Here is a 27497-nt window from a genome sequence, read left to right as displayed (position 1 = left end):
TCTGTTTATATTTCCATTTTGTTTATCGTACGTCGTCTGACCACCATGCGAGAGACCCGGGTTCGATCCCCGACGGCGGGGGGGGGGGGGGACCGAGATTTTCTCCACCTATTCGAACTGCTCCGGCGCCCACCCAACGTCGTATAGTGGGAAACTCTAGGGGGGGGAAGATGGCCAGGGGCGTGGTGCTGATCACATCACCCTTACCTTCTGCCGTGATCAAGAAAGTGTGGAGCCCCTATACGCCTTCATGGCGTGGTGCAAAGCACAGGGGATCACTTTACTTTTTTATCTTACCTTGCCTTTCTATATAAATCTTCGGTTAAAAACGCCAATGAGGATGAATGATGAACTTACGAAATGAGTACGTTCATGTCTGACCAGGGTTCGAACATGGAACTTCTGTCTCGGTAGCTAGAAGACTATAATCACATTTGATTAATGTGTTAAACATTTTTCATGTATTCGAATATGCGCCAGCGTTAATACTACCACTGCTGCTGCTACTAAATCTACCTATTATTATTATTATTAATTGTTAGATGAAGGGAAAATTGGAGAGAGAAGGGAAATTTTGCTCCTAGCAAAGGAAAATTTTGCTCGAAGATTGTGGCAACACTGTCAGCGAATGTTGAACAAGTCTCTCCCGTTTCTTCTGCAGATAGAAGGGAGGGGAAATAGGATTGCCAGACGTCCTCTTCTTTTCGGACATGCCCTACATTTTAACCTTATCTTCTTTGTGGGGAATGAATTTGAAAAACAAATCATAAATTTAAATGTCTCGTAATTTGAACTAAGAAAATACATATTTCTTTAGAACACAAAGAAATCATAGGGAAACAAACATCATGGAAGTTACTCCCAAACTCAATAATGAAATTTATTTATTTTGATTTCAACATTAAATAAAATGAGTTTTTTTTTTAGTTCTTGTTTTATGTTCACTTTATGCACAGCAAGGCTAATCGGGAGTGGACCTACAATTTACAGTGGGGTCTGAAGTACTATATGCCTGTGTCTATTCGTCTGTGTCCACTTCATTTAACCCGGCTCATTAGGACCGGTAAGGTAAAGTTATCCGTGCACAATGAACCGTGCCATGAAGGTACATGGCGACACATTCTCGATCTCGGCCATTATTTGTAGATGATATGATTAACACCCCGCTCCAGTGTTGCCACATGAAGGGAAATTTCCCTTTTGCAGGGATATTCGGACCGAAATATTAGCCAAAAGGGAAAAGGGAATTTCGATGATAATTGTCACAATTTCAGGGAACTTTTATGACTTCTGACTCTGCATTATTAAGTTTATGTTACGTTCCAGTTTCATATTCACATTTTTATTATTTTCTGATCCTTCTTATTTCTGCTCCCTTGAATATAAGCCTGTATCTAATTATAGTATTTCTCTTAAGATTATTGTACGTCGGTTTTCTGTATCTTCGGTTAATTGTAACGATTTAATGGATTCCTGAGCATGATTTAAACCTGGGACATCTGACAGAAAGCGATTAAGCTTACTTCTATGTTAAAAAATTGTGCAATATTTTTTATTCACACGATCATGGACCAACGGAAATGTTACTACTACTACTGCTGCTGCTACTACTACTACCACTGCTAATAATAATAATAATTATTATATTTGTTCAGGTGAAGGGAAAAAATGGTCCAAAATGGGAAATTTTGCCCTTGGAAAGGGAAATAGTGCCCTCAGATTGTGGCAACACTGCCACGCTCCAGTCGCCTTCACCCCCGGGCTGGGTGAACCCCAGAGCTGCCTTATGCAGGGATAAGGGCGGAAAAATTCTGACGTTAGATCATCCACTCTGCGTATCCTACCTGTGAGTGTGTGAAGCTGATGGACGTTTCTGTCCATACACTTTCAAAGGCAACTCTGTAATACGACGCAAGGGGAGGAGAAGACGAGAGCAGGATAGAGTGGAAACGTTGAGGGTGTAAAACGAATAGTAGTAACAATTTAGTGTACTTACAGTGATTCAGATTAATAGGGCACACGCAAGGACATATTTAGGGGTGGTCAGGTATGGACCCCTTCACCCAGAACAGGGGCGTAATGAGACTCGTGGATGCCCCGGGGAAGACTACTCTAGCTGGGTTGCCAAAACAAACAGTTTTCTTTCTTTACGCATGTTTTAAACCGTGTTTAAACAAGAACCGATAAAAACATATTTTAAACAAATAAAACGTTTAAATCATAATGCCAAGAAGACTTATTATTTTCTAAGAATAATTATTAATAAGCAAACTATTAATCATCCCAGGATTGACTGTGTTCCTATTGTACACGCTTGACTAACTTCTAAAAGTTACATATTTTTGTTGTTTATATGTTGCATGTAGGCTGTTCGAGAAGCTTCAACTAATGCACAGTTCCCAGGTCCCATTCAGTCCACGTGGTAGCTACACTCTCTTTTTTTTAATACTAATTTTGTCGCGAATGTAACTAAATATTGACATTAATATCAATGTGCACATTTTGCAGTCTGTTAAGTGAGGAAACGGCTTCATCCATGTAGTATTCAATTAAAAAAATATTTTAACACCTATAAAAAAACATAGCCAGGTGTTTTAAACGTGACCCACGTGTATTCATCACGATATGTTTCCTTGTTAATTCTACATTTTCAGCCACTGAACAGATTTCTATGCACAATAAACAGAATGGCATGCATTGAATGAAAAGGCATAGTTGCAAGACTCAAAAATAACCACAAACTATCAAACATCAAGTATCAAAATGTGTTTTAAACAAGTCTTAAAAAAAAAAACATGTGAAAAAACAAAGCCATGTGTTTTAAACAAGTTGTTTGAAACACTTTTGTTTTAAACATACCAACTCTATGGGCGTCCGCAGGACTTTTGTAAGCAAGGTATTTTTTTTTTTCAAAAGGGGCAAACAAGACACATTTCCTCCCATAATAGTGTTGTCCCCTCAAAAACATTGCTTCAATTTGAATTTATCATGTTCATGCAAAAATTAAGACATATTCTTGTGGCTGAAATGAAAGTATATGTGTGAAATAAGGGGTGTCTCAGAAATATTTTCGTTTTTAAAACTATTAAAATAAATACTTAAATTTTTGTATCAAGGTAAATGTATTACCCAAAGAAAGCTTAAACATTAAATTTTTATTTGTGGAAAAGAGTATTGGACACATGGTGACCGTTCATGTTTTCACATTCAATTATTCTTGAACTAAAGTTTTCGATCACTCTCCTCACTAACAGACTGGCGCACACGGTCAACGTTTCTGTTCCTTGATGACTCGTCATAGTGCTTTCAGTGTTTTCAAACGTTATTAAAAAAGTTGCTATTGAAGTCGGCTGATCGCCATAGAAATGGGAAACACGCATAACACATTACTGGGACTCGAGTATTTCGAGATCTAAGTGGCCTATTTATTGCCGGTGAGTGTACGTGACACAAGCCGTGCGCACATCAGGATAACTGGAAGTTAATGAACTATGTTATATCACAAGGAGATGATCAAGTTCTTTCACATGATTCATTGATTAATTGATTTTGATTGATTGAGTAGTGTTTTAAGTCTACTTTATGATGCGCACTAAGACTAATGGGGACTGGACCTACAGTTTAAAGTAGGATCTGAATTACTATGTACCTCCACCGGGTATCAACCCAGAACCCCTTGATTACAAGGCGACGACGACAGAGGCTCAACCACGAATTTTTGTCTGGGGCTGGGGGCACGTACCAGGAGGATAAACGTAAAAAAGTAAAGTAAAGTGTTCCCCTGTGCATAGCACCACGCAATGAAGGCGTATAGGGGGTGTGAGGGTAACGCCCCACACTTTCTTGATCCGGTCGTGAGTGGGGGTGATGTGATCAGCATCACGCCCCTGACCGCCTTTACCCCCCAGGGTTTCCCCCAGGTACCCATGTTATTCGACGCTGGGTGGGCGCCGGGGCCGCTTTCACCGTTAGAAAAGTTCCCGGATTTGAACCGGCCGGGGGTCGAACCCGGGACCTTGAGCATGGTTAAACGTGCCAATAATAATAATAATAATAGTATTATTATTTTTAGTAATATTTATTATTATTGTTGTTGGTATTTTTTCAGCACGTTAAATTTCACATTAGCTAAGAATGGAAAACAAGCACACAAACTGTATTTTTGAAAGAAAAAATGACGAATATAATTCCTTTTGTAACTTTCATGTATAACATATGTTTTACATATATGCAACGGAGCGACGTAAAATAAGAAAATACATATGAAACATTTTAACACAAAATTGTGCACGTATTCAATGTTTCTTTAATACACATAAGTATATTATTGATATACATTACATAATCAATTCAACCACCTCATAACAAACCAACAGCAAAAATGATATAAACTGTCTCTCACATGTGTGTGCTCCTTTTCCTCAAAACGATTGTTCATACATTTAAAACCAAACTGTTTAGCAACAACAGTCTGAAGCATAGGCGCCGATTCCATGGGGCTTGGGGGACTCGAGCCCACCCAATGTTAACGGTGTGGGGGCAGAGCCGTAAAATAATTTTGCTTAAGACGATCAAATGTATTATTTTGCTTCTCTTGTAAAGTTTACTCTGAATTGTGCCACATGAACTTAACTTTAAATACACATTTGAAATGTTATAGACCATCAACTTTGGGGGGCTGAGACCGCTAAACCATCAACTTTGGGAGGGTTATGACCAGAGACAGCAACACACGTAATTTATTACTATACTAAGTATGTAATTATGAGTATTGTTAAAATTTTTACTAAAAAAGAGTTTCAAAAGACGATGTACATGAACTAGGGTAGTGGATGGGACGTTCGGGCTACAAATGCCTCTCACATGACATTCAGAACGAGATCATTGATATATTAGGGAGATCTGTGTTGCGCTCCATGGTAGCAGATATTAAAAGTTGGGAATATTTTGCTATTATGGTTGACGAAACTTGTGACATATCCATCCGTGGACAATTAATAAATATTCTGCATTCGAATTGTGAATAAAAATTTTGATGTTTTAGAGGAATTCGTGGGCTTTTATGAGATTCCGAACACTGAGACCAAAACTTAAAAAAGGGAGAGAGTGAGTCATTCATTAATTTTTTCAGTGATCAGAGCCTCCCCAATAATTTTGACAAGTCGGCGCCCCTTGTCTGAAGTACATATTTCGTGTTACTTCTGTCTCTAGTAATTTACATTACAGAAAATAATGACATTGTGAGCGAAGCGAGCAAGAAAATTTTCATATTAAATTTTTGAAAACTTAAAACAATATTGAATTAATAGGGAGCAAACAATTTCATGGGGCACCATGGCACTCTCTCCTTTACAAAGTTTTTCATTTAGATCGTGCGGTGCCCAGGTCCGACTTCTGCCGCCCCCTAGCTAAGGCTCTGAACTTGACGAGACTAAGAAAAGCAGAGAATGCGAGCGAAGAGAGCAAAAAAAAAAAAAAATAATAATAAAAAAATAATTACGGAACGTATTTTTCATTGCATAAAATTTGAAATCGAAGGGGCAATAATTGCCTCTCTGTGTTTTGTCAGGTTTATTGTCTATAGATCTCGACAAATAGAATGTTACAGTGTGGAGGGTGTTGGTGGGGGTCATAAGCCCCCTCCCCTGGCCAAGTATTCCTTACAAAAAGAATGTCAAATGCAGGAAAAGATTGCAAAATGAGGGCTGAATGCTGAACAAAGTACACGTAACTCCTTACATAAGTCAGGAAAATCCATTACAGTATTCCGGTCTTTCGGGGCCCCTTTACTTCTGGGGCCCAGAAACACCGCCCAGGCTGTCCCAACCTAGTTACGCCTCTATCCCCGAAAGACTTACCAAGTACTGAAATTATATAATTTAAATATACTTATTTAGCATTTGTTGTATATTTCCACCGAATTTATTGGAAGGCATGAATTATATTGGGGTTATAGTGCTTAGGAGAGTACCAAAAATGTATGCACGCTATACTACTTATGCATAAAATATTAATCAGGTACTTGACTTTTCGTCAGTTGGATCTAACACCCTTTTTTTTATATTGAATAAATCTTCATAGTAGTTGCTCTTACGTTTAATATCTAATGCGACATAAAAAGTTCGAAGAATATTATATAGAATTAAAAGTTTTGGAGTTAGAAAACAATCTGAGTGTTAATATCCAGGGTTGTAATGGGATGTTACAAGTACGTAGATAATACTGTGCCGATTAGCCTGTCCATAAAGTGGACTCAAAAATGTTTTTATTACAAGCACTGTCCAAATATGTTGTTGCTGTAGGGAGAATTAGTCTATGGAGTTGGCAACTATGATATGACCAAATTGCACAACATGATCTCACCCTCAGCGCCAGGATGCTGACGTAAAAGTTTCGTCTTCCGTGCCTTAGGCACGAGTTTTTGCTCGCCAATTCCACTCCGGACTTCACCACGAGTACGTTACTTTCTCAGCTGAGATCAAGGAAAGTGAGTGTGTCAAGTCCAGTGACAATATCTTCTGTCGTCTCGTTGTGTTTTACGAACGTCAGAGAGCGTAAAAGTGGACAAGAAACATCCCAATGTGCGAAACCAAGAGGAACAGTGACTAAATGAAAGGAAATGTAGTGACAGAACAACGGATCCTGCTGGTCAGCGCCTCTTCACTTGTTGCATAGATAAGGTAAGGACATTTTCTATTTCTTTTGGTGCCTAGCTATAGTGTACGACCAGCCTCCGTGGCAGAGTGGTTAGCACAGCGCACTAAGACGCTATAGGTCCTGGGTTCACATCCTGGCATGGGAGTTCTTTGTCAGGCTCACAAAAGATCGAAAAGCGACGCTGGAGCCGTTGGCCCACTGTACCTCCCTAGAGAATTAGGTCGATTTTCTTAATCGATAGATTTCAATGTTTTACCTGTGACGTAATATAAGAGTGGTTCCAGAGTGTGGAAAACACAAATAACGGAGATATTTCATCGCAGAGTATCGCACGCGTACGTCAAACTCCTATTTTCCATTTTGACTTCTTTTTTCCCGTAATGGGAAATGCAGCCAAAGTAACATTCTTACGTCGAATTACTATCGCCACCAAACTTAACTCTCATAACCTAAAAGCTATTTCCAGAATGAACAAAAATATATAATTTTTGAAAGTTCTTACCGGAGACGGGACAAAGGGATATTCCGTAAAACTAGAGAATCCCCCCTCCCCCCCTTTTTCAAGAAATGTTCCTCTGAGAGCGGGGCAATCCAACTTACATTTGGAACAACTAAATAAGAATTCCACCAATCCACTCTCTGCTCCTGCCGTGTTTCCAACTTCATTCATACATTCCTTCGATATTGCCTGCTACACTTGACACATTTCTTGCTCTCGATGTAAAAAACCCTTCTCCTGGAACTTACGGAAATAAATTTCAGGCTCCCGGCCGAAAAATGCGATAATGCTGAATATATCGGCACACTGCTTAATATTCACTTTGGTCCACAAGCACACTTACTACAGACGCACGCTCATCTTCCAAACAAAAATGAAGTTCCATGTGGCATAAGTATCTCAGGCTCGTAGCCAGAATTGATCTCCGGGAGAGGCTCATGGGTTGTCAGGCTATATAAACCATTTTCAAAAGTTTAATTATATGAAGGTAAATCATGTCTGTTGGGGTGGGTTTCTTAAAGGTAATATAGGACACATAAAATCCAGAAATATCGTTCAAATACACAGTTTATTTTGAATACCTTGCACACACACTCTTCTTCCTACTCATAGCTGACGCCAAGATAATATATTTTAATTACATCCTTCTTCTTTGACTTCGCCTTGTAAATCAGATGAACGGATGTTATATCTGTTCTTTGTATTCTGTGAAATTAACCTTTATCGATTTTTGAGCAAAATAATATAGACTATGCTGTCTACCGTTTCACTCGTCACTGCAAACAAATTTTGCAAAGTAGTTTTACCAATCTTCAGAGGGGCTGACAGCAATGCCAAGGGAGCTGAGCCCCCTGGCTCCTGCCTGGCTACCGCCCTCGAGTATCTCACGTATCGCACCAAACTCGAATATCTTCATGATCAAGGTCAAGCAAGCTTAGGTAGTAGTTTGTCTTCTGACGTCAGGCTAAATGCTTTCGTTATTATTCGGCTAGATTTGGTGTATTTATGCTGAGGGATTTAAACCTAAACAAGGCTAACCTAACTAAGAAAGCATTCTGCGTATGTACGTAGCCAGGAGGAGGGCTCTGGGGGTTAAGCCCCCTTTTAAATCCTACAAATATCTAATTTTTAAATAGTATATACTTGTACTTCCTTAGCAGGATTAAACATCTTGTATAATAATAAGTTGTAATATACTGACTGAGAAATTCATTTTCAGGGCTTTTATTCCCCCACTTTTCCGCCCTTGAAAGGCGGTGGCTGCTGAAAACGGATGCCCCCCCCCCCCCCACCGGAAATAGAATTCTGACTACGGACCTAACTACGTGCTTAGGTCAAAAGATGAAATACGGCGCTTGGCAAAAAGGTGTTTAACTGTGGTGCGATGAATCTACCCGTAACAGCACCGAAATATCGGTCTGCAGTAAATCTATCACCCCCTCTGACGTAACACCAGGGTTGCCAACCTTCATCGGCGATATATCTATTGCCGCTTCAAAATACAAACTGCAAACAAAACGTAACAATATGACAAATTATGTTCACATCTATATGCCATTCAACTCCCCTATGGCGAGTTGATAGCATCGTCGCCTTGTAATCAAGGGGTCCCGGGTTCGATCCCACTTTAAACTGTAAGTCCAGTCCCGATTAGCCTTACTGTGCATAAAGTGGACTTAAAACACTAACTGAAACAAACAATATACGCCATCCAAGTCATGACTTTCAAACCCAATACCTTCATGTAAAAACACACACAAACATAATTCCATAGATTTAGTTCATACCACAGGGAGATGGCGATAATGAAACTGGCGTGGTCAATAGTACCACCCAGTGGCGGCGATTTGGTTCCAAAACGGGGATGGGGGGGGGTGAATTTCCTTTGGTAAATAAAGTTTAGCATAGTGCGGGGGTAACTGCCCCACCCCTAATCACCGCCACTGGTACAACCAAAAAACTTTCATTACTCCACTATAGTACATTTCCGCTAGCTAAAAAGAATGGAAAACATAATCCCCATCAATCACGCTTTTTTTTTTAATTTCTCCTGGGGGTACCTAGCGTCAGGCCCATGCACAGGATTTTTTTTTTAGGGGAGGCCTAGCCCGAAACATTGGATATATATATATATAATTTCATGAAATATATGTCAATTATTAAATAATCAAAATAATCAATTAATATCATTAATTAATTAATTAATCAATTTATTTATTTATACCTATATTTATAAACATTTATAAACAAATTAATTTGCTACATTTATAAACTAGCAAACTAATTCCTCTAACGACTGGTTCAAAATGTCAAGAAATTAGAAGATATGTGAAATGCTTTTAATAAATGTTAGATATTATTTAATTATTGCTTTTTATTAAAAATTATAATTAAATTTTCATACTTTTATTGTGTTATGTTTTTTAATGGTGTAAATCTGTTAATGGTCTCTCGAAAGGAAATATTTCCTCATCAGAGTTGTAGCTATTAGAGATTTCATTACCCAGGACGAGTATGATTTTCGCACCTCCTGCACCGAATATGCACCCTCCTTACCTAGATGTAGCTGACATACTTAGACATTGTAGAAATTTTATGTATACTTACTCTTTTCCGTTGAATCCGATGAAAGGAAAACTTAGCGTTCAAGAAATGTGGCTAATAAAAGTATTAAAAGGACAGTCCGTTGTGCATCCCACACAATTAAGCAGTGTGTGTTATTGTTCACATCTGGAAAATCGATTGCAAATTAAAGATAACTAGGTGGAGGGACAAGAAATGAGAAACTTTAAGAAGACATTAGTTTCCTATTAAATTAACACGTAAGTGCTATGTTTTATTCCTGACGAGAGGAGGTGAGAAATGGAGGAGAAATAACAGGTTGGTCTAATTTCTATGTTGCAGAGACCTTCGCATCTACGGGTCCATTTCTTACTAGCTCAATTTGATATAATTTTAAAATCTTATCTATGTCTGTAGAAGTACGTTTTTGCCCCATCATAGTAAAGTATGTTCGAAGTCCAAACGAGTTGCTTATGTTCGTTGTTATAACACAAACTCTTACCCTCGGAAAATTTTAATGGGGTAAAAATTTTAATAGAACAAGATCGTTGGTGGGAAGCTGGGAGTTCCCCTTCCGCCATGAGAATTCGTACCCTGAGTGTGACCACCAACGCTATGGAATTATCCTTATAATGACGAACATGTCTGAATGTGAATTAACCACAAAAAGAGGATATTTTCTCATCAAGACTGCAGTTCGAAAAAAGTCAAAACAGCGATTTAATATGGTGAACTGTCCCGACCAAATTGGAACATTTATTAGCTTCGCATACATGGTTATAAAACTAAAATTACTAAATATAGTAGACTGCAGACTTCGGGAGTCTCCCTCTCTCCAGAGACAACCCATGTATTTATACAAGAAGAAAATCTAAATTCTTGCAAAATCTTAAAAATTATCCATGTTATTTTTGTAGGTTTTCATCAAAATTTTTCGTAGCTCGAGGGGGGGGGGTCATGGCTCCCTTGGCCCTCCCCCCTGGGTACGGGCCTGCGTAGGGTTAATGGGTGTGATTCACAAATACAATAAAAATATGTATAAACTTGTATCGTGCGAAATCAATTGTTTACTCTGAGGGATCAATGACGATACCAGAGGGGGAGCAATGGGGCGTTGGCGCCGGGTATCCAGTACGTCCCCGCAATCAGCAATAACAAAAAAATGTTCAAAATTCATGGAGAATTCTTTGAGTGTATAATGAAGAAATATTTCTTTTTGTAAGGGCTTTAGTTTTATGTAAAATAAAAAGAAGGCAAATTATTGGGTGCCGGCCTCCGTGTCGGAGGGGTTAGCATAGCGCGCTACGACGTTGGAGGTCCCGGGTTCGATACCAGGTCTGGGCGTTTGTGATCATCATCCTCGCGATTAGCCAAAAGTGGGAACAAAAGCGAAGTAAAATAAATAAAATTACAAATTATTTGGTGTCCTCGAGCCCATACAAGTTGACGCCACTGACAAGCAAGGAGAAGGAATTGACTGTCTTGCCACGTTTTGGCGAACTTCTGGTCAGTGCGAACACTTTCCTTGGCGTCGGCGTGTTTTGGCACCCTGAAAGATAAACTTGCATGTTCTTAGTGCTCCCTCAGCATAGCAACTGAAGTTTTGATTGCGAAATTGTGGCTGTGTTGTGTCGGAAGCTTGTTCCTGACCTTGAGACCAGCTGAGTCAATGTATCGAGAAGGGAAAGTCCCGTATTTGTGTTTTCCTGTTGGCGTGTTCCCCGCAGGCTAAGATAGAAGAAGCAGAATGTAATCTAAGAAAAAGCAACAGATATGACTAAAGACGCGGAGAAACGAAGCAACAGATCTCCTGTTGTCTGCTTGTATTGAAATCAAATGGTGTAACGCCCACTACAGGAAAACGCGTGGAACTGAAGTGCGGAATTTTCGTGCCAGAAGTCTAGGTTATCGCCTAATGAGACGTCGGAAACAGATCTGTTGCGTTCTGTTACCGCGTTTCTCCGCGTCTCAGTGGGCGTCAAAGCTTTATAGGACTTCGAAGTGGCGAATGAAATTTCCGCTGGTGAAGAGAATGAAAACGTGAACCTACGAAAACCTACGAAAATATCATTGACGATTTTTGAGAGTTTGCAAGAATTTTGATTTTGTCAACAACTCGGTTGCAAATTAAAGGCTGTAGGGGTAACATCGCTCTCCCGGAGCCATGTTGCCAAGTGCACTTCTGTGTTTGTCAGTTGTGTTTATGAGCTTATTTGTACAGTGTTTTGGTGTTGTGTATATAGTAATTTTCCGTGCAACTTTTGTACAACTTTTATCCAGTAACGGCGCTGATCAAATCTCTCTCTCTCTCTCTCTCTCTCTCTTTCGTTTACAGTACGTTTGGCATCATGCTGTGTATCCGACGCCCGTTTGTTTCGTCCGGCCAGCAACTTTCGGTCCCTTGTGATACGAAAATGCCTGATGTCAGTCGAAGAGAAGTCAGCTCATAGCTGATTCGTTGTTTCCCAGCCGCCAGCTGGAAATGCGACCAGTATATTAACTTCCAGCGTAGCTACATTGAGTCGTATGGCTTCCTACGCGCAAGATTTCTGCACAGCTTCCATTCGAACAACCAATAGAATTTCTCAGAAGTCACGTGTTTTTCTTTACATTGACTTTGTTCTTACAGAGGACAGATAAGGAACCTGTGAACAATGCGTGTTTAGTGCTTTTATATTTGCTTTTTATACCCAGTGTAAACTCCTTCATTCTCAAACACACTTGAAGCTCTAGAACCTCCCGAAAGCTGTGTTTGCGTGAACGCATGGGGCGCGTCGAGTGTGCTCTCAACCAGGTATTTTTCACTACATAGGTTATGGACAATTTCGATAAATATAAGTTTAAAATATATTTTTGCAAATTTGGTCAGTAATCAATTTTACACGCAATATTTTTCGCATGACCTGAGAACACGCACGCAGCGGAACCCTTTCATATATCTTACACGTGGGCAGCAGGGATATTTAATAGAAGAATTATAATTACAAACCATAATTTTCCCTTCCACTATCGCTCCTTTTTCCATCATTTAAAGCTGTACAGATTTGTAAGACTGCTGCACACGTTGGCTCTCCGCGGGCTACACCAGTACATTGAACTCCCGAAGAGCAGACGACAAACGAGCTCTAAAAAATGACGTATTAACATGGCGGGGCGTGTTTTGAGCCCAATGCTTACCTCGCAACTTTGGAAGTCTTGTTTTTGCCTTAAACTGAACGCAGAGAAACGCGAGAACTTGCAGTGGAAATGTCCATTTGGTGCTGTTTACATCAGATCTGGTGTTTTGAGCTGGCAACATCTTTTTTAAATTGCGCCAAGGAAATACTGCTGTTTTTTTTTTCTGGTGTAAATACTGGAGCGAAAAATTACATGCAAATTTTCAAATTGTAATGAGTTTTAATGTATTTACTGTTCATGAAAGCTTCGTTAAGATACTAGGAAATGGCATCGAGATCCCCACGGGATCGCGTCAGGCGTCACGAAGTCGTATCCCACCCATGTCTCCACTCCCCCAGCAAGCAACTTGATCGCACAGCTACTTGACGGCCAAATCAGCGCTGCTCACTTGCTCGCTGAGCGAACTTGAGCGTTGCTCGCCACAAGTTTGAGTAGGGTGACCAGACATACTCTTTTAGAGGTTCATATACTCTATACTCTTTTCAATTTGCAAAAATCCCCAAATATACTTTTTTCCTTGCAATTTAATTTCATTCATTATTTTACGCGTAAAAATGCGTTAAAATCCATAGAAAGAAAAGAAACAATGATGGGTAAGTGGAGGTCAGTGTACAAAGATTTAGTACAGGCTGGGTCAATTTTAAAAGTAATTGTGCCTCTTATAAAACTTTTGTTTACTTTGCCTGGTACAAATGTTGATTTTGTGTTATTAAAACTTATTGGCGAGAGATAAAAAGTACACTCCTGGTGTCAACACTCGAACAAGTAATGAAAGTGAAATTCAATGACCTGTGAAGAGTTTGGACTGGCAATAAAGGACGACTTAAACATACTCAAGAAAGCAAAATCATCCCAGAAGTATAAATAATGGTGCCCATTGGTGAGTAAGTATTTATAATTAGCTAATTACATTAGACCCATAAGTAATTTGAATCTGTAGAGTGTAGGCCTATATTATAGGGGCTATAATAGAAGCAATAACAAATAGCCACACTTATTTTGGTTTTCTTTTTATGTTTTGTGCATGCGCACCTTCAACCTATAGACTATACTATTTTTGGTCAACAAATATCTGGTCATCCTAGGTTTGTCGATCTAGTGAGGCAAAGTGTAACACGAGCAAAAAATTATAAAGATGGCGGCTAATGAAGAAGTATTTGTAATTGACGACGTAATTAAAGAGAAAATTCAAGTAACGTAAGCTAATAACATTTTTTGCTTTTTGTTATTGTAATGAAAGTGTTGTTTATTCCAAATGTACACCTTAGTTTTGGAAAGTTGTGCAAATGCGTGAAAAATAAATTTTGAGTCACTTATGGTGAGAAACGTTTTGCTTTGTTCTCAATGATAAGCGCCTAGTCATTGTTTTCAGAAATCTGGTCCACTCGGTGCCGCCATCTTGTTCACAGATTACTCAAAGACACTGATATTCTGATAAATGATGAAATCATCTCTTGCTCAACAGCTGACTTCACACCGGCCTCCACGATTCTATCCTATTAATAGTATCCTACTACCACGACAAGCATTAGTAATTTCGTCGCATTTCGGTGATGAAAGCATCACTTTGACGTCATCGCGTGTCGCATCATTGCCGGATGTTTTTTAATCGATGTCTCGTTTCAAAATGGAAGCGAAAGTCAAAGAGTGTGCTTTCCCGTGCCGCAGGAAGCGTTGCTCATAGCTTCTGCTACGTGCCTCGAGCGACAGGTTACGTAAACACAAGCAAAAGATTAGGAGTTTTATCGCCTTCAGAGGGAATGACTACTCTTCGGAAGTAATATTTATATCACATTTTTCCATTGCTTTTCTGTCTCATCCTCAAATTATTGTTAACTTTGGTAACAGAAATAGATGGAAACTGAAGAAGTGCATAATAGATTGATCACAAAAAAAAAACCTAACGTGTTGTTAGTGCCACTGCTCTTTTACATTTATAAAAAGCCAATCGCAACATTAAAGATGACAGTAGTCTTCGGAGCCTGGCGCGGAGCGGTGGAATAACTGCGAACGGCCTAAGCGCGAAAGAGCACAACCGCGAAACGTAACACAGGATTAGACGCGAAAAGAATAAGAAACGGAATACACGCGAAGAAACAAGCGCGAAAATTTTAACCGCGAAACGGAATATACACGAAGGAATAAGCGCGAAAAGGTTAATTGCGAAATGTAATAAGAGCGAAATGAACAACCGCGGAACAGGCCGGTACCCAGGGGGCCATGCCCCCCCCCCCCTCGAGCCATGAAATGTTTTGATGCAAACCTACAAAAATAACAGATAATTTGTAAGATTTTGCAAGAATTTAAATTTTCTTCTTGTATAAATAAATGGCTTGTCTCTGGAGAGAGGCAGCTCGGGACAGTTTACCACCTCTTCTTGTGATTAATTCACATTCAGACATGTTCTTCATTATAAGGATAATTCCATAGCGTTGGTGGTCACATTGAGTGTACGAATTTCCATGGCGGAAGGGGGATCTCCCACCTTCCCACCAACGATCTTGTTCGCATATTAATTTTTTTCCCCATTAAAATTTTTCGAGGGTAAGAGTTTGTCTTATACCATCAAATATTGTTTAAAGCCCGCATCACACGGAACTGGATTTCCAGTAGGTATGCCCTAGTTGGTGCTGGACTGGCTACCAATTTGCTAGTTTTCGCCTCACACGAAACTTATCAGCGTACTTGTCGATAGACTTTTGTTCCCATACGAGAGAAGTTGTAATGGCGGCCGCGTGAGATGTAAACAATGTATCACTTCACATTTTTAAAAGCCGATAACTATTCAACCGAGAGGAATAACGTTTCATATAAAACGGTATTTGGTACTAAACAATGGCGCTGTTTAAATACATACTTTACGTTTACTGTACACCAAGAATATATGCAAGAATATTTTAGTTGTTTCAAATGTAAACACCGTGCACTCAGCATAGATGGTGTAACTCAACGCGCCTTTCATGCTGTATACGTTATACATTGCTGGAGTAACACTCGGAAACCACAGACAAAAACGCTCCTTTGCACACTCACAGATTATCTTCACATGGCGAAACTTTGCTCTGATTGGCTGTACCACAGAATCCAGTCGAGGAAAGCAAGTAGCAATTAGAACATGTCCTATTCCTCCAAACCAGTCAAGCAGTCAGCTAGGCGGCCATGATTGCTACCTAGAAAGTTAGTTCAGCGCCAACTAGGGCATTCCTATTAGAAATCCAGTTCCGTGTGATAGGGGCTTTAGTTTGGACTTCAAACATACTTTACTAAGAATAACACCATAAACACATAGAAAGAAGGAATAACAAAGAATGATGTCAGCCTCACAAGCCAGTCAACAAGAAGAGCTCAGGGAGAGGATCTTAACAGCTGGTCAACACATCAAGGACACCATCACATCACGAGTTAAGAGACCAAATGTCCGTAAAAACCTGCGTGCCTGCATTCGTAACGGAGGTGCCTACTTTGAGCAAGACGTGTAATGTTCTTTAATTGTATTGTTCATTGATTCCATTCACATGAAGATGAATGAAGTATTATTTCTTGTACACAAATGTGAATGTTAGCAACATTTGTACCTTGTTGGATAGCAGATGACACAAGGAAGTAATTTAAGTAATTTGTACGCTTCGTGTCATACCATTTTTGTTATTAATACGTTGCCAAGTAAACTAAGAGTGCATTTTTTTATCATCACTTGTAAGTTTAGACCCACCCGGTACTTACATGTGATTGTTATTTGGGAAAAACATTTTTTTCAACGAACCACTTATTCGTTAGCTATCAGAAAACGCTGAAATAAGTTCCATACAATGAGCAGTTTTTTCTCAATTCATCTTTTTATGTGGAAAATTGTCATATTTTTAAAAAAACAATTGAAATTCGATTATCTCGAAAACTACTAATTTTCGGACGGGGTATCATATGGTCAAATTTATTGCAAATTGTCTCTACTTTAACCCCTTTCAGGGAATACATCTAAATACCAGTCACCCTGTATTTACACCATTAAAAAACATAACACAATAAAAGTATGAAAATTTAATTATAATTTTTAATAAAAAGCAATAATTAAACAATATCTAACACTTATTAAAAACATTTCACATATCTTCTAATTTCTTGACATTTTGAACCAGTCGTTAAAGGAATTAATTTGCTAGTTTATAAATGCAACAAATTAATTTGTTTATACCAGGTGGTTATAATTAAAGTGACGGTGTTCAGAGTGGTACAGCACGGGCTGTAATGAGAGTAGCAGTCTGAAACTTCGTAGATATGCTAATGAAGCAATGCGCTCGCAAATTGTGAAAAAAAAAGAAGTTCCAATTCTCGCCACCAGGGTAAAAAATGGCGCTGTAAGCAGTCAAAACGTGGAATTTTTCGTAACTCTGACGTCAAAGTCGGTGACATTGCCTAACCATTGTGTGAACTCCCTGGTTGTTGTTGGTGACGCTTGTTGCTTTTTTCCTTTAGTAATGTTCATGTAATTCGAATAGTGAAATTGTAGCGATATTTTATTACAAAGAGTATTGTTTTCTGCGATTTATAGTGTTTTTCCTGTAACTATACCAAGTTTTGACTGCTTACAGCGCCATTTTTTACCCTGGTGGCGAGAATTGGAACTTCTTTTTTTTTTTTTTTCATAATTCGCGAGCGCATTGCTTCATTAGCATATCTACGAAGTTTCAGACTGCTACTCTCATTACAGCCCGTGCTGTACCACTCTGAACACCGTCACTTTAATTATAACCACCTGTTATATGTTTATAAATATATATAGATAAATAGATTAATTAATGATATTAATTAATTTAATAATTGGCATATATTTCATGACAATTATATATATATATAAACAAGGTTTCGGGCTTGCCCCCCCCCCCTTTCAAAAAAATCTTGGGTACGGGCCTGCGCGGAACGGATTAATCGCGAAACCAAAACTGAACACCGGAATAATCGCGATAGGAACAGCTGCGAAAGGGATTAATCGCGAAACCAAAATTGAACACCGGAATAAGCGCGAGAGAAACAACCGCGATACGGGTTAAGCGCGAAAGTAATTACAGCGAAACGAATTAGAGCGAAACGAACTAAGCGCGAACGGAATAGGAGCGAAGGAATAAGAGCGAAATGATAAAGCGCGAAACGAATTAAACGCGAACTGAATAAGCGCGAAAGGAACAACCGTGAAACTGATTAAGCGCAAACATTTCACTTTCGCGCTTAATCCCTTTCGCAGTTGTTCAGGCGACCCCCTCGCGCGCGTGTATTCCAACTTCACCCGGCGCCTTTTCAAGAGCGCACTTTTGAAACTTGACACCAAGTGTAAAACAAATCGTAACTCGAGAACTAATTGTCGTAGAGAAATGAATAATTATTGTCTTTCTTAAAGAGAGAGCTTTTAGCGAAGGAAAAATATATACATTGTTCCTCCCAATAATGTAAGTTGAATTAAAAAAAAAAACTACGTAAAGCACGCCCCTGTGCCCTCCTCAATGCAGCGAAGTGAAAGAAAAAAATGTAGTATGTATCCATAGTACATTCCTACAACTGTGCAAAGTTTGGTTGAAATCAGACCGATACTTCTTGAGAATAAAAAGTAATAACATTATACGGCGTTCGGAAATTTTTGCATAATTACGGAAAATTTCAAACTTTCGGCCTTGGCCCTCTATTCCCCTTCACCCTTAATTGTCGGATGTTACTTAAAATGTTATTTTTTACTAATTCTTACATGTAGAATTCAAATTGTTCAAAAAGTTGCAGTGGTTGAGAATAACCAGCCTTTTATCTTCAATTTTTCCCATAGTAACGAAAGAGAAACAAGGGATTTTTCAAACGGCGCTTGTTAATAATAGTAAAAATCGATGTATTGTTTTGTAATTCGAGTATGTCATACCTTCACATGCATACTAAAGATAAAAAAGGAGAACTGAAATACCATGTGTAGTTTTCAGGAAATGATGCATTCATTGCTGCCGCACGCTGATTGTGGAAATGTCGACCATCCGTCTCCAACGGGTGTGTTTCGACCATCCTGACACATGATAGAACATTCATATCCTCCATGCAAAAGGTCACAAAATCGCACAACCTAGATCATTCTGATGTTAGATGCCATTGTAGCAGACTACAATTGCTCACAGTTCCTAAAATCCATCGCATTCTTCAGCTTACACGTGTGATGGAAGGGGTGGATGGAGTGTGATGGATCCTTCGCTGAATCAGTCGTCGACGGTAAAAACTGTAACAATCACGCGCGGTGTCAACTGCTCTGTAGTTACACATTCTATAGCAGGATTTGTTTAGTTATACATTGGATTGTTTAATTGTTTGTTTGATTTTATTTGTAAGTGCTGCATATGCTCGTCCATTACTTTCAGCAAACATCTTGTAGCATGCAGAACAGCGTCCTATTTTACTTCCAGCTTCCTTCAATGCACGTGTACGTCCAGGAGAACTTCTCAGATCATTGTTTTGGTTTTGTGGGACTCCATAAATCAACGAAAGTGCCAAATTTTCACCGAAGTCTATTATTTGTTCAACACTTCCTGTTATCTTCTTGAAAATGATGTGTACATTTACAACCGCTGTGTTGGTTAGTAGTTCAAATACAACTTTCCTATACCACTTCACACCCTTTCTTATTGTTGTTGCTTAAGATGCCATCTGATGTGATACATCAATAAACGATTTTGCTGCATTATATTCCAAAATTGTTGATGGTTTTCTGGTTATTCCTCGTTTGTTTGGCCACCTCCATCATTTTTGGAACATCTTTATTTGTAAGGGAAAACACGTATGTTTTGTCTCTCCATTTCCCAACAACAATTTGTGTGTTGCTTTACAAAGCTGTCATTTAACCCTTTCTCAATTCTGCTTGCACAACTGCTTCGAATTTCTTTTTCTGGACTTTTTCAATGTTTCAACAAGATACGTTTCTCTTTGCGAAACACTAGTATAAAAATTGTCAGTATACAATGTTCTACCACTATACAATAATGGAGCCATTATCTCCATAACTACTCTTGCAGACATCTCTTCATATTTAGGGTCTGTTTGTTTCCCACTATATACTTTGACGTGCCACGTGTAACCATCCTTTACACAAAGTTTGAATGACTTGAGGCCATATTTGTGTCTTTTTCACTAAGAGCACCCAGAACACTAGGCTCACTGCTTGAGTTTTCTTCAGTCTCGATCCATCGTCGTATGTCATCGGAATTTGCCATTTTTCTTCAAAAAACAAACTTCTAGCTACAAAACAGCAAAGGCAAAACGTCACGACCAGCTACACAATGCTAAACAAATAAACAAAATGCTGAGATTCCCAGCATGCACTTCTGCCACCTGTATAGAAAATCACCGGACCATTGTTGTATATCCTTTCTGCAGGGCCAGATGAAATTAAATCTGCATTCATATCCCTATTATTTGTGCATATAAGTGATACACAGGGCCTGGAAAACGGACTTACACCGTGTATCATTTTGATGCACGCGGCCTGGTGGTAAACTTAATTTGTGTATCACATATATGCACATGGCGCTTAACGTGGAACGTACTAAGCCAGACATTATGAACTTCGTACACCGTGGGATAAACACCTGAACCGGAGAGGAGACTGTGTTGAGAAGTAGTGTGTGAAGCATCCTTTCACATGAGTCCGTTTGTATTTGATTTGACTTTTTGCTTTATTTTACTTAGCTTTTGCACCACTTTTGGCTAATTGCGAAGATGGGAATGAGTGATGATACGTTGAAATTGATGACACAAACATCCATGCTCAGGCCGGGATTCGAACGCGGGACCACAGGCGTCGTAGCGCGATGGGCTAACCACTCCGCCATGGTGGCAGGCTAGAGCCCGCTTGTATATTTTCTAATTAATACCTACTGGTATTTACAGGCTTTGTATCTTCTTTTCCGGTCATCCCTTGTAGTAAGCACGCACATTTTGAGACGTTTATAGTCCACACATTTGACTGATTCTAACTAGTCGTGGTCGGGGTTTTCCAAATGATGAAAAAACTTCTGTCTGGGAATCAGATAGTAGACTGAGTACACGAAGGGTGACACATGTCTGTTCACAGTGCGAACTACACTCTTGTCCCCGGAATATGTGCAGCAAGGCCGCGCATAGCTGCAGAGAAGGGGGGCAAACCTGAGTCAATTGATGCATTAAAAGTGATTTTTTTAAATCTTTGAAATGATCTTATCTGATCTTTTTAGTGCATCACACCGAACACCAGCTGATAAAAGTACCCTATTGTGCATTTCTGTGCATCACACTGAAGACCAGCTGATAAAAGTAGCCTACCCTATTATACATTTCTGTGTGTATTTTGACACACCAAAAAGTGCATCATTTGCAGTTTATGCACTTAATGTGTTATTGGAGTCAAAATATGTGTGTCAATGTGTTACCTTGCGGCGAGGTTCCCACTTAACGAGGCCGGCCATATTTCACCATCTTATAATAGTGGGTTTAGTATTACGAGGTTTTATATATAAAAAAATCTCTAAATGTTACTAAAAATTTTAAATATACAGGGTGTTCATAAAGTCCCCGTACCATTACAATGTACCTTACATTTGTAATGGTACCAGGACTTAATGAAAATCCTGTATATATTGTTCCACATTGTTACGTTCCCTTTTTATACTCAGTGGATCTACTTACTATTAATCCACTACGGCGAACATGAGACTAATCAGCCTACTATGAAGCCATCAGGATGAGGGAAACAAGTACGGGTATGTTTACGTAAAATTTTCTAACTCTCACACACTAAAATACCTGTAAATGTCATTTGATGTTAATATCCCACACTTGAATTCGAAATTAAACCTCTTGTTACAAAGAAAACTGTATTAGGATCAAAATTGTTCTTCGAGTACACAAATTAACATGTTTACTTTTCAAAATCACTTACATCAACCTTTTACATTCATAATATATCTCACCTAGCAACCCACACTCAAATGTCTTAAGTTAGTCCATAACCATTGTAACAGATTACCAAATTGAACAAAACCAATGATGACGTCATAGACATTTAACATATTAAACACTGAATTTGATACATTAAATGGGTGCGTATCAACATTTACCTCTATGAAACTGTGGAGTATATTTAATTTTATAATCTCTTCTTCATATAACAATTGGCAGCCTGTTTTTCTCGAAATTTCAGGACAAATATAAAAGCTCGTTGCATTTCTTCAAGGCTTTTTGGAGCCGCTGCAGGTCTGCAGACCATGTGTTAAGAATAGGAGACGAAATAACTCCCAAAAACCCCCGTTCCTGAACAAGCCCTCAAATCCGTGTCTTACCCTCTTTTCTGTTCTTTTAAATAATCTGTGACAAGGTGAGATGCCAGACACACCCTTGATAGTAAAAGCAATAACAAATATGTTCTTCCTTCCAGATGTGCTAGTAATGACGGAGTGAAACAAAGATCCACCACAACCAGGGGTATAAGGAAGAAATCCAGTGGGTACTAAGAATGTAAGTGGAGTTTCTTTTTTATTACAAATTTATCAATCACATTCAAGTTAAAGTGTGGGTTAAACTTTACAAAATAATCAAATATGATAAGTAAAATCGAGCATTTCTTTTTTTCTTGCTTGCTTACACTGAAATCACTTTCAGTTTCCGGGAATGGTAAGATAATTCGCAGAGAGATCCATAAAAAGGGAAACTGTATATCAGCCAATTTTTGACATCACACGACTTTAGTTCAGAAATTTCACTGCAATTCTACCATAAAATTTCCGACATGCCATTTCTATAATAAATATATCACCAGCATTGGATAGGACGAGGTTGGGGACTCCCTCAGCTTAATTTCATTTCAGCTCTTTCTTACCGACTCTTTCTAGCCTTGAAACACACTGGGCTGTCAGAAGGGTTTAACCCCAAACAACCAAATCAAAATTAGATCAATTACATGCTTCCAGGCAAAGATTTCTCCCTTCTAAGTTATTATTCGTAATTGATTCATCTTCAACCAGAGGACAATATGGACACAAGTTATTTTTTTAAGAAAAGAATAAGAGGAAATAAAATGTTTGGAAAACAATAACAGTACTCTAAAGCCCTCTCTCCCTGCCTTCCCCATATCCGTTTCATACACTTTCAAACATTGTTCCTCAAATATACTGTAGGCTATGTATTTTATCTGTTATTAGTGCAGTCAAAATAGGAAAAATAAAGGAACTAATTCAAAACAAGCTGAAATTTGGTATATAGCGTCTTTATAGCTTTAACAACAACATACCAAAAGTCGCCGACGATCACCCGTACGCTAAGTCCGCCATTTTTCAAAATGGCGGACAATAAAACTTTTCACGAAATAAGAGAACTATAATTCATAACAAGCTGAAATTTGGAGCATAGCTTCCTTATAACATTAGTAATAACATATCAAAAGTCCCAGGTGATCACCCTGCCGCTAAGTCCGCCATATTGAAAAATGGCGGATAAATTCAAGTTTTCAGTAAATAAAGAAACTAATTGACAATAACTTGCTGATTGATACATATCTTTCTTATAACACTAGTAACATCAATTACAACATGTTAAGTTTTCTGCAGATCATTGATACGGTAGGTAACGGCGCCATATTGGAACCACGGCGGATAATTTCAATATTTTGCATGAGAATGGAATTGACTTGTAACAGAATGTGATTTTGCAAATGTGTTTGGTATGTAAGGTACGACAACATTCTGTAATATTTGCCGTCTCATCAGGCGGGCTATTGTTTTCACGTGTCTCCACAAACTAGATCAGATTGTCACTATCATAATGCACACCTGTAGGTAATGCACACCACAAAGACATATCTGATTCAGAGAGTTCGTTGCTTTCATCGTTGTCATGTTGGTCATCGACGTCTTCATCATTGTCTTCTCTGGAAACACTGAAAACAAGAATGGACCTCGTACAGGAAACACCTTTCCAAGGGACATCTGAAGCCTGCTTGCATGCAACTACATTCTCCATCACAGTTTTTGGTAGATCCTCATGAAATTAAATTCAGTATATCGTTTGAAACAAGTGGTATCAAAGGTTAGATTTTCTCGCCAGTCAAATGCCATTTCTAAGAAATAATAGAAACAAATCCATATTTATTATTCACCTTTCTTCAGAGTTAGTGAAGGCAAGCGTCCCTGTAAAGCTATCCCCTGGCGACACTGACGGCCTAAATGCAAGCAGGCTTCAGATGTCCCTCCCTTGTCAAGGTGTTTCCTGTACGAGGTCCATTCTTGTTTTCAGTGTTTCCAGAGAAGACAATGGTGAAGACGTCGATGACCAACATGGTATGTTGTTATTAATGCTCTAAAGATGATACCTACCAAATTTCAGCTTGTTATGAATTAGTTTTTTTATGTCGAAAAAATCGTCTAAAGCGACCGCACTATTATATGCACTATTATTTATACATATAATAATGCATTTGTCGTAAAATGGTCGATATGTGTCTGCCAATGTACAGCTCAGTCTTTAGTTGCATCAGATGCTCAGATGTTAACTCTCTCGCTTTGAAACTGTTCCACCTTCCATTTGGAAGCAAAGTGTCAAGAAATTGCAGTAAGAAGACATATAACAGTTTTACTTTTCCATGTTCACACATTGGATTTGCGTGAGATTGTATGTACTGTAATTTGCATATAACAATTAATATATATATATATATATATATATATATATATATATATATATATATATGCGTGGGCGGGTCACGGGGACTAAGTTTTTGTATTAAAGTATGTATTCTACTAACAGTTAAGCAACATTTTCCTTACAATGTGTGCAATGAAATATGAAACTTAACACTGTTGGTTAAACATAACTACCCTTTAAACACTTTCCCAGATGTACAGCTATAAGTGAACAATTTTGTGTCACGGGTGTGCTACGCCCCTGTGGGTATGTACTCAGATGTTATTTACCACGGCTACAGATATCTTAACGAAAAGGCTTCTTCTCCTTTGGTTATCAAAAAGGCTTCTTCTTCTTTGACTATCAACAAGGCTTCTTCTTCTTTGATTATCGTAATACTTCTTCTTCTTTTATTATCAAAAAGGCTTCTTCTTTTAATATGGAAAAGGCTTCTTCTTCTTTTATTATCAAAAAGGCTTCTTCTTCTTTTAATATGGAAAAGGCTTCTTCTTCTTTTATTCTTTGATTATAGAATAGGCTTTTTCTTCTTTGATTCTGGAAAAGGCTTCTTCTTCTTTTCTTCTTTGATTATAGAATAGGCTTCTTCTTTCTTCAATTTCCACTTCATTTCTTTGGTAAAAGGATAATCTTATTTTTCTTTCTTCTACCCTTTATGGCAATCTCTTTCTTCTATTCACAAAAGATAGTCATCCCCTTTTATTCATCCCTGTTCTTATTTCCTCTATTCATATCAATTCTTATTTCTTCTTTCAGCAGCAATTCTTATTATCTTCTATATTCTGCCGAGATATTCTTATATTCTCGATAAATTCTTCTATTTATTCTTTCCAAAGCAAATTCTTATTTTTCTATTCTTCTTTGCCACTGGGAAAAGTCTTATTTCTCTCATTTATCGCAAATATTTCTCTTTACCATATCTCTTCTTAATAATATATAGACAAATCATTATGCTGCATTCCTTGTAGAGAATTGAACCAAAGCTATAGAGGATTTTTAGGAGCATCTAATCTGACAATAGCGCCTCCTCCTAAAACAACAACCAAGGGAGATAACCAGGATCGCTAATAACAAGCGCTGCCGATGGCCCAGTGCGACTAAAAAAGGAGCGCAACCGTAAAGTGCTTCGGGGCGTCTAATTTGACAACAGCGCCACCGGGGACAAACAACCAAAACATAGCGACGTTCTCCTCGCCATAGAATCAAAAAGAGAGTAGATTTCTGAATTCGTTCGCTTACTTAATAACTTTCCTAAACGTTTCATATGCGGCCATATTCTTAATTATTTTAATTTGCTATATACAACATTCTGTTTATTTCTTTTATAGTATTTGAACTCTTCTTTTATATATTTCTCAATTTACTATAATATATATAATAGCTCTTCTCCGCTCTTAGTTTTTTATAATTTCCTTTTCTCCTCTTTATATAGCGTGCTGCCATCTCTCGTCGATTCCGAGAACCATTCCTCCTTGCAACCTTCATTGTGTCATCGAAACTGGCACGTGACAGGTGGTACAGACGTCTCTTAATAAGAAATTTATTTTAATTTCTATGAACTGTCAAATGATGAAAAGTAAATTATTTAAAACAAAGAGAGAAGGTAATTGACCTTTGAATATTGTAGTAAAGTTTGGGGGGAAATATAACAGTTAAAGGACAAATTAATTGTTTTTTTTTATTTCACGAGTGGAACACAATATGAAGCAAAAGGAAATAAAAAATATAAATATGCAATATGTAAAATACCTTCTTTCCACCTTATAACTTATTAAGTATAATTCTTGAATTTTTATCCAAATTACAATTTTAGATTGTTCACTCACAAGGTAGGATAAAGTCACAACATTGCATTTAATTTTTAAAATTGAGATTCAGGGGCATTTTGACATTGAATGCCTTACTTACTCTGTATATATATATATATGTGTGTGTATGTATGTATGTATGTATGTATGTATATATATATATATATATATATATATATATATATATATATGTATGTGTGTGGGGTGGGGGGTGTGCAGTGACATGAGGTGACGTCCACACTTGGGGTAGCAATCAGTGTCGTGCCCAGGAAGGTTGGTGTAGGTCATACCCCTCCCCCTTTAGGGTCCGGTATTCCTAAAAAGAAAAAAAAGAACGTCAAAAACAGGAAAAGATTGCAAAATGATTAATGAGTACTAAAAAAATTACACAAACTCCCACCCCGTTTCGAAAAGGAATAATGATTTGATGTGACTACTAAGCCAGAGATCCCGGGTTCGAATCTCGACTTAGCCATAGGTGTTCTTTGTGTTTGTGTGTGTGTGTCCCTTCATCAATTTTATCATATCATATTCGCGAATATCCAAAAGTGGCGGAAAAGCGGAGTAAAATAAACCTAATCAAGCAATCAATCAATGATTTGATATGATTTTTGTTACTTACCGTCGCTTTTTTCTCACATTTCGTTAATTGCGAAGATGATACGATAAAATTAATGAAGGGACAAACACAAATATAATATATGCTCAGGTCGGGGTTCGAACCCGGAACTACTGGTGTCGTAGCGCGCTGTGATAAACACTCCCCCACGGTTGGTTGATTTGTTTGTCGATTTGGTGTTTTAAGTCTATTTTATGCACAGAAAGGCTAATCGGAACTGAACATACAGTTTAAAGTGGGATCCAAACCAATATGTGCCTCCACCGGATATTGATCCGGGACCACTTGCACTCACCCACTAGGTCGACCGACTACAAAGATGAGTGGAAATACGTAGGTATCGGTAAAACAAACTGCATTTCACCTCAGTGGTAATTTTCAATTGGATTTTTGAAACATCATCTTTGTATATGATTAACGTTTTGTTTTTTTTCCAAATATTTTGCATTGCTCGATTTCACTAATTTCTCCGTCCCACGATCTCGCT

General features: G+C 38.3%; 1 protein-coding gene across 1 annotated transcript in view; it reads left to right on the top strand.

Moving 5' to 3' along the window:
* The first annotated feature begins 6423 nt into the window (after window positions 1-6423).
* LOC145980557 (uncharacterized) overlaps window positions 6424-27497 on the top strand; it is a 45992-nt gene continuing 24918 nt past the window's right edge. The window contains exons 1-2 of the mRNA XM_083113580.1: window positions 6424-6680; window positions 22326-22405. The gene's annotated coding sequence lies outside the window, so the exon portion shown is untranslated. The remainder of the gene's footprint in view (window positions 6681-22325; window positions 22406-27497) is intronic.

Source organism: Lepisma saccharinum, chromosome 28 (genome assembly GCF_977018435.1).
Source record: "Lepisma saccharinum chromosome 28, izLepSacc3.1, whole genome shotgun sequence".
NCBI classification, from domain to species: Eukaryota; Metazoa; Arthropoda; class Insecta; order Zygentoma; family Lepismatidae; genus Lepisma; species Lepisma saccharinum.
This window is presented reverse-complemented; position numbering and strand designations above follow the sequence as displayed.